Raw genomic sequence first — 9,451 nt, 5'->3', positions numbered from 1 at the left:
CTAGTGCAGATGTAGGTTCTTGAGGGATGCTGTGAGAGGACAGTGGGAACAGATAGGAAGAGAGTTCAATGTCAACAGGTTAGGTTGGAAGATTTGAGAATGTGCCAGCAGTTTAATGACCTGCTACAAATGATTGATGTTGGAGGATAAACCTTAAAGTTCTCTATATTGTAAAATGTCAGTCTTGACAAAGGCTCCTTGTCTATTGTGGATTCAAATCTCTTTCTATACCCTTGAGCAGAATGAGCTATGTTCTGAGCCATTGGGAAACGACAGAAACGTGTGCTGCTTCGAGACTGACCTCCAAGATACAGTGTGCTGATTTGCTCCAGTGTAAAACAGATTGATACTGAACACCTCGAAAAGAATCTGACCCAGCTGCACAACACCATCGGACAATGAATGCCAGAGAGAGAGGACAGACGAAGCCCAAAGGCACACACGCAGCCATTCAGGAACTGCCACTTCCCCCCGGCATCTGATGTTGAAATGGACACTACTTCACTACTTTTTAAAATTTCTGTTTTTGCACTACTTATTTTTACTTAACTATTTAATAGACATATATATATATATATACACGTACGTAATTCTTTTTTTCTCTATATTTATCATTGAACTGCTGCTGCTAAGTTAATGAATTACATGACATAAGCTGGTGATATTAAACCTGATTCTGATACTTTTTCATATTTTGGAACCACCTGTCATCGATGGTGGAATTCAATTTCAGTTTCAGAATTTTTGTCATTCAACCATAGGCACGTACACAGCTAAGTGAAGCATCGCTCGGCTGGGGCTGAGGTGCAAAGCACCGTACCCGTAGTCATACGCAGCACATACAGCTACAAAATGAATCACTGTCTCTGGCGTGCCAGCACTGCCTTTGGCTCTCTGAGGGAACGGCTGTTTGAAAATCAAGACCATGAGATCATGGGCTTTTTAAAAGATTTAAGATCTTGATTTTCAGGGCTGGAAAACTGTACAAAGCTTGCTCTTCTTACCTAAAAATTGATGTAGTTCTATTGGAAATTCACCAGACTAGACTCAGAGTGATAGCACAGAAGCAGGCTTCTCAGCCCATCTAGTTCATGCTGAAACCATTTAAACTGCCTACTCCCATTGACCTGCACCAGGACCACGGCCCTCCATATCCCTACTGACCATGTTCCTGTCCAAACTTCTCTTAAATGTTGAAATCGAGCTTGTATGCACCACTTGAGCTGGCAGCTTATTCCACACTCTCACAACCCTCTGAGTGACAAAGATACTCCTCATGTTCTCCTTAAACTTCTCACCTTTCACCCTGAAGTTATGACCTCTGGTTATAGTCCACCCACCACATTGGAAAAACCTGCTTGGATTTACCCTATCTATACCCCTCATAATTTTGTATACCTCTATCAAATCTCCTCTCAATCTTTTAAACTCTGAAGACTACAGTCCTAACCTATTCAATCTTTCCTTAAAACTCAGGTCCTCCAGACCCGGCAACATACTTGTGAATTTTCTCTGTACTCTTTCAACTTAGTTTACATCTTTTGTGTGTGTTGGTGACCAAACCTGCACACAATACTCCAAATTAGGCCTTACCAACATCTTATACAACTTCAACATAACATCCTATCTCCTGTACTCAGTACATTGATTTATGAAGGCCAATGTGCCAAAAGCTTTCTTTATGATTCTATCTACCGGTGACACTACTTTCAATGAATTCAAACTACTCTCAGAACACTTACAGGCTAATTCCTGAGAGCATTGTCCTATCAAAAGAGTTTGACAGTTAGGTCTGTAATCACTGAATCTCTTGCCTTCTCCCTGTATCCCTTCATGTCCTGACCAGTCAAAAATCTTTCAATCTTTGCCTTAAAGATACATAAATACTTGGCTTCCACAACTGCCTGTGGCAAAGAAATCCATAGATTCACAATCTCTGGGTAAACAAAATTCCTCTTCATCTCAATTCTAAAAGGATGCCCCTCTATTCTGAAGCCTTGACCTCTAGTCTTAGACTCTCCCATCATAGGAAACATCCTCTTCACAGCCACTCATCAAGATCTTTCACTATTCAATAGGTTTCAATGAGGTCACCCCTCATTCTTCTGAATTCTAGAGAATACAGGCCTGGAGCCATCAAACACTCTTCATTTGACAAGACATTGCAAGTGAGGCTTCACCGGTGCTTTATAAAGTCTCAACATTACATCCTTGATTTTATATTCTAGTCCTCTTGAAATGAATGCTAATATCGTGTTTGCCTTCCTCACCACCGACTCAATCTGCAAACTAACCTTCAGGGAATCCTGCACAAAGACTCCCAAGTCCCTTTGCAACTCATTATTTGTATTTTGTCTCCAGTTAGAAAACAGTGAACCCTTTCATTTCTTCTTCCAAAGTGCATGACCATACACTTTTTCACACTGTATTCCATCTGCCACTTCTTTGCCTACTCCCCTAATCTGTCTGTCCTTCTGCAGCCTCTCTACTTCCTCAAAAATACCTGCCCCTTTAACCATCTTCATATTGTCTGCAGATTTTGCAATGAAGCCATCAATTCCATCACTGAAATCATTGGCATATAACAGAAAAAGAACTGGCCCCAACACAGTCCCCTATGGACAAGCACTAGACACTGGCAGCCAACCAGAAAAGGCTCCCTTTATTCCCACTCTTTGCCTCCTGCCGATCAGATACTGTTTTATCCATGCTAGAATGCTTCCTGTAATACCATGGGATCGTAGCTTGTTAAGCACCTTGTCAAAGACCAACTGAAAATCCAACAAGTACACAACATGAACCGATTCTCCTTTGTCTATCCAACTTGCTATTTCTTCAAAGAATTCCAACAGATTTGTCAGGCAAGATTTTCCCTTGAGGAAATCATGCTGGCTACAACCTATTTTATCATGTACCTCCAAGTACCCTGAGACCTCATCCTTTTAATCAATTCCAACATCTTCCCAACCACAGAGGTCAGAATAATAGGCCTATAATTTCCTTTCTTCTGTCGCTCTACCTTCTTGAAGAGTGGAGTGACATTTGTAAATTTTTTGTCCAATGTAACGATGTCAGAATCTATCGATTCTTGAAAGATCATTACTGATGCCTCCACAATCTCTTCACCCACCTCTTTCAGGACCTTGGTGTGTCCACCATCTGTCCAGGTGTATCTACCTTCAGACCCTTCAGTTTCCCAAGATCTCTCTAGAAATCATAATTTCACACACTTCATGCTCCTGACACCTGGAACTTCCACCATACTGCTAGCGTTTTCCACAGCGAAGGCTGATACAAAAGACTTACTCAGTTCGTCCACCATTTGCTTGTTCCCCATCACTACCTCTCCAGCATTGTTTTCTAGTGGTCGATATCCAATCTTGGCTATAGAACATAGAATAGTACAGCACATTACAGGCCTTTTGGCCCACAATGTTGTGCTGACCCTCAAACCCCGTCTCCCATATAACCCCCCACCTTAAATTCCTCCATATACCTGTCTAGTAGTCTCTTAAACTTCACTAGAGTATCCGCCTCCACCACTGACTCAGGCAGTGCATTCCACACACCAACCACTCTCTGAGTGAGAAACCTTCCTCTAATATCCCCCTTGAACTTCCCTCCCCTTACCTTAAAGCCATGTCCTCTTGTACTGAGCAGTGGTGCCCTGGGGAAGAGGCGCTGGCTGTCCACTCTGTCTATTCCTCTTAATATCTTGTGCACCTCTATCATGTCTCCTCTCATCCTCCTTCTCTTCAAAGAGTAAAGCCCTAGTTCCCTTAATCTCTGATCATAGTGCATACTCAATAAACCAGGCAGCATCCTGGTAAATCTCCTCTGTACCCTTTCCAATGCTTCCACATCCTTCCTATACTGAGGTGACCAGAACTGGACACTGTACTCCAAGTGTGGCCTAACTAGAGTTTCATAGAGCTGCATCATTACATCGCATCTCTTAAACTCTATCCCTTGACTTATGAAAGCTAACACCCCATAAGCTTTCTTAACTACCCTATCTACCTGTGAGGCAACTTTCAGGGATCTGTGGACATGTACCCCCAGATCCCTCTGCTCCTCCACACTCCCAGATATCCTGTCATTTACTTTGTACTCTGCCTTGGAGTTTGTCCTTCCAAAGTGTAACACCTCACACTTCTCCGGGTTGAACTCCATCTGCCATTTCTCAGCCCACTTCTGCATCCTATCAATGTCTCTCTGCAATCCTCGACAATCCTCTACACTGTCTACAACACCACCAACCTTTGTGTCATCTGCAAACTTGCCAACCCACCCTTCTACCCCTACATCCAGGTCGTTAATAAAAATCACGAAAAGTAGAGGTCCCAGAACAGATCCTTGTGGGACACCACTAGTCACAATCCTCCAATCTGAATGTACTCCCTCCACCACAACCCTCTGCCTTCTGCAGGCAAGCCAATTCTGAATCCACCTGGCCAAACTTCCCTGGATCCCATGCCTTCTGACTTTCTGAATAAGCCTACTGTGTGGAACCTTGTCAAATGCCTTACTAAAATCCATGTAGATCACATCCACTGCACTACCCTCATCTATATGCCTGGTCACCTCCTCAAAGAACTCTATCAGGCTTGTTAGGCACGATCTGCCCTTCACAAAGCCATGCTGACTGTCCCTGATCAGACAATGATTCTCTAAATGCCCATAGATCCTATCTCTAAGAATCTTTTCCAACAGCTTTCCCACCACAGACGTAAGGCTCACTGGTCTGTAATTACCTGGACTATCCCTACTACCTTTTTTGAACAAGGGGACAACATTCGCCTCCCTCCAATCCTCCGGTACCACTCCCGTGGATAACGAGGACGTAAAGATCCTAGCCAGAGTTTCAGCAATCTCTTCCCTTGCCTCCTGGAGCAGCCTGGGGAATATTCCGTCAGGCCCCGGGGACTTATCCGTCCTAACGTATTTTTAACAACTCCAACACCTCCTCTCCCTTAATATCAACATGCTCCAGAACATCAACCTCACTCATATTGTCCTCACTGTCATCAAGTTCCCTCTCAGTGGTGAATACCGAAGAGAAGTATTCATTGAGGACCTTGCTCACTTCCACAGCCTCCAGGCACATCTTCCCACTTTTATCTCTAATCGGTCCGACCTTCACTCCTGTCATCCTTTTGGTCTTCACATAACTGAAGAATGCCTTGGGGTTTTTCTTTACCCTACTCGCCAAGGCCTTCTCATGCCCCCTTCTTGCTCTTCTCAGCCCCTTCTTAAGCTCCTTTCTTGCTACCCTACATTCCTCAATGGACCCATCTGATCCTTGCTTCCTGAACCTCATGTACGCTGCCTTCTTCCATCTGATTAGATTCTCCACTTCACTTGTCACCCATGGTTCCTTCACCCTACCATTCTTTATCTTCCTCACCGGGACAAATTTATCCCTAACATCCTGCAAGAGATCCTTAAACATCGTCCACATGTCCATAGTACATTTCCCTGCAAAAACATCATCCTGATTCACACCCGCAAGTTCTAGCCTTATAGCCTCATAAGTTGCCCTTCCCCAATTAAAAATTTTCCTGTCCTCTCTGATTCTATCTTTTTCCATGATAATGCTAAAGGCCAGGGAGTGGTGGTCACTGTCCCCCAGATGCTCACCCACTGACAGATCTGTGACCTGACCCGGTTCATTACCTAATACTAGATCTAGTATGGCATTCCCCCTAGTCGGCCTGTCAACGTACAACAACTATCTTTCATACTTCATGTATCTGAAGAAACCTCTGGTATCCGCTTTCATATTACTGGCTGGCTTACTCTTAAGTTCCATCTTTACCTCCTTAAATACTTCTTTGTTGTCTTTTTTTGCTGTTTCGGGCCAAAATCACATCCGTGTTCTTTTCCATAGATGCTGCCTGGCCTGCTGAGTTCCTGCAGCAGTTTGTATGTGTTACTCTGTCCATAGACACTGCCTGGCCTGCTGAGTTCCTCCAGCATTTTGTGTGTGTTACTCTGTCCATAGACACTGCCTGGCCTGCTGAGTTCCCAGCAGTTTGTATGTGTTACTCTGTCCATAGACACTGTCTGGCCTGCTGAGTTCCTGCAGCAGTTTGTATGTGTTACTCTGACCATAGACACTGCCTGGCCTGCTGAGTTCCTGCAGCAGTTTGTATGTGCTGCTCGGAAGATCACAGAGATAGGTTGTTTTTTTACCCTGTGAGTGGAGGGTGTGTGGAACGTGCTGCAGGGGTGGTGGTAGAGGCCGATACAACTGGGACATTTAAAAGACTTTTGGACAGGCATGGGATGATAGAAAAACAGAGGGGAGTGAGGGAAGGGTTAGATTGATCTTAGAATCGGGTAAATGGTCAGCAGAAAATGATGGGTTGAAGGGCCTGTACTGTGCTGTAATGTTCTATGTTCAATGTTCTGTCTTCGTCATCATTTGCAAGTTTATGCTTTCCACAACCACTCAATCTCCCAATCTCCATTGCTTTGCAGAGTCACCATGTCCTCATCGTAAAAAAGCTTTGCAGATATTTATATATCATCACCACACTTGGAAGCCTTGTATTTCACCCCCCCCCCCCCAATCCAATCCATCAGTATGTAAGTAAATGCATTTCACCCCCCCAATCCAATCCATCAGTATGTAAGTAAATGCATTTCACCCCCCCAATCCAATCCATCAGTATGCAAGTAAATGCATTTCACCCCCCCCAATCCAATCCATCAGTATGTAAGTAAATGGGATCTAAGAGCCCACCCATGGGGTACGAGTTTCATCCTTCCAGGACCAACCTATTTCAGTTCCTCAATGTGACAGCCAATGTTCAATCACGTCAATTTTGTCAACAAAATAGAGAGAGTACAGAGAAGATTTACTAGAATGTTAACTGGGTTTCAGCACCTAAGTTACAGAGAAAGGTTGAACAAGTTAGGTCTTTATTCATTGGAGCGTAGAAGATTGAGGGGAGACTTGATAGAGGTATTTAAAATTATGAGGGGGATAGATAGAGTTGACGTGGATAGGCTTTTCCCATTGAGAGTAGGGGAGATTCAAATGAGAGGACATGAGTTGAGAGTTGGGGGACAAAAGTTTAAGGGTAACACGAGGGTGTATTTCTTTACTCAGAGAATGGTAGCTGTGTGGAACGAGCTTCCAGTAGAAGTGGTAGAGGCAGGTTCAGTATTGTCATTTAAAGCTCAGTTGGATAGGTACATGGACAGGAATGGAATGGAGGGTTATGGGCTGAGTGTGGGCCAGTGAGACTAGGTGAGAGTAAGCGTTCAGCACGGACTAGAAGGGCCGAGATGGCCTGATTCCATGCTGTAATTGTTATATGGTTATATGGTCAACACAGATACAACCTCCTCTTCGCAAAGCTTGGGTAGAGGTGATCATGTCCTAGCAATTTTTCCATCTTCAGACCCATCAGTCTCTCTAACACCTTATTCCTGTTAGGCCCTCCCAGTCGCCACTCAGTTAACAGGGGTCCCCTGCCACTTGTTTCCAACTCCTCATCTTCAGTCTACATAACCCCAGTTCTTATCCACAGCTTTGTAGATACCCGTTGAACCACCCAACCTTTGATGCCCTGACTAATGAGGAATCGATCAACCTCCACTTTAAATATATCCATTGATTTGGCATCCACAGCCATCTGTAGCAAAGATTTCCACAACGTTTGCCATCCTCTAGCTCAGAAATTTCTCCTCATCTCTGTTCTAAAAGGATGTCTCTCTATTCTGAGGCTGTGCCTCTGGTCCTAGACTACTCCACTGCAGGAAACATCCTCTCCACATCCACTCTATCTGTGCCCTCTGGTCCTAGACTCCCCAACTATAGGAAACATCCTCTCCACATCCACTCTATCTGTGTCCTCTGGTCCTAGACTCCCCCACTGCAGGAAACATCCTCTCCACATCCACTCTATCTGTGCCCTCTGGTCCTAGACTCCCCCACTAAAGGAAACATCCTCTCCACATCCACTCTCTCTGTGTCCTCTGGTCCTAGACTCCCCCACTACAGGAAACATCCTCTCCACATCCACTCTATCTGTGTCCTCTGGTCCTAGACTCCCCCACTATAGGAAACATCCTCTCTACATCCACTCTATCTGTGCCCTCTGGTCCTAGACTCCCCCACTATAGGAAACATCCTCTCCACATCCAATCTGTCTGTGTCCTCTGGTCCTAGACTCCCCCACTATAGGAAACATCCTCTCCACATCCACTCTATCTGTGTCCTCTGGTCCTAGACTCCCCCACTATAGGAAACATCCTCTCCACATCCACTCTATCTGTGTCCTCTGGTCCTAGACTCCCCCACTATAGGAAACATCCTCTCTACATCCACTCTATCTGTGTCCTCTGGTCCTAGACTTCCCCACTATAGGAAACATCCTCTCCACATCCACTCTATCTGTGTCCTCTGGTCCTAGACTCCCCCACTATAGGAAACATCCTCTCCACATCCACTCTATCTGTGTCCTCTGGTCCTCAACTCCCCCACTATAGGAAACATCCTCTCCACATCCACTCTATCTGTGTCCTCTGATCCTGGACTCCCCCCACTATAGGAAACATCCTCTCCACATCCACTCTATCTGTGTCCTCTGGTCCTGGACTCCCCCACTATAGGAAACATCCTCTCCACATCCACTCTATCTGTGTCCTCTGGTCCTAGACTCCCCCATTATAGGAAACATCCTCTCCACATCCACTCTATCTGTGTCCTCTGGTCCTAGACTCCCCCACTATAGGAAACATCCTCTCCACATCCACTCTATCTGTGTCCTCTGGTCCTAGACTCCCCCACTATAGGAAACATCCTCTCTACATCCACTCTATCTGTGTCCTCTGGTCCTAGACTTCCCCACTATAGGAAACATCCTCTCCACATCCACTCTATCTGTGTCCTCTGGTCCTAGACTCCCCCACTATAGGAAACGTCCTCTCCACATCCACTCTATCTGTGTCCTCTGGTCCTAGACTCCCCCACTATAGGAAACATCCTCTCCACATCCACTCTATCTGTACCCTCTGGTCCTAGACTCCCCCACTATAGGAAACATCCTCTCCACATCCACTCTATCTGTGTCCTCCGGTTCTATACTCCCCCCCCACTATAGGAAACATCCTCTCCACATCCACTCTATCTAGGCCTTGCAATATTCAATAGGTTTCAGTGAGATTCTCCCCTCATTCTTCTAAACTCCAGTGAGTGCAGATCCAGAGCTAACAAATCCTCTTCATATGTTAACCCTTTCATTTCCAGAATAATTCTCATGGACCTCCTCTGGATCCTCTTCAATGGCAGCACATCTTTTCCAAAATCCACTCACAATACTTCATATGCAGTCTGACCAATGCCTTTTTAAGCCTCAGCATCACATCCTTGCTCTTAAATTCTATTCCTCTCAAAATAAAAGCGAACATTGTATTTGCCTCACAAACAAGAGAAAAT

General features: G+C 44.9%; 1 protein-coding gene across 8 annotated transcripts in view; it reads right to left on the bottom strand.

Moving 5' to 3' along the window:
• Positions 1 to 9,451, bottom strand: part of LOC132405046 (zinc finger and BTB domain-containing protein 7C) — a 313,232-nt gene that overhangs the window by 52,708 nt on the left and 251,073 nt on the right. The window lies entirely within an intron of this gene.

This window comes from Hypanus sabinus, chromosome 14 (genome assembly GCF_030144855.1).
Source record: "Hypanus sabinus isolate sHypSab1 chromosome 14, sHypSab1.hap1, whole genome shotgun sequence".
Taxonomy (NCBI): Eukaryota; Metazoa; Chordata; class Chondrichthyes; order Myliobatiformes; family Dasyatidae; genus Hypanus; species Hypanus sabinus.
Note: the sequence above shows the minus strand (reverse complement) of the source record. Positions and strands in the feature narration are given on the sequence as shown.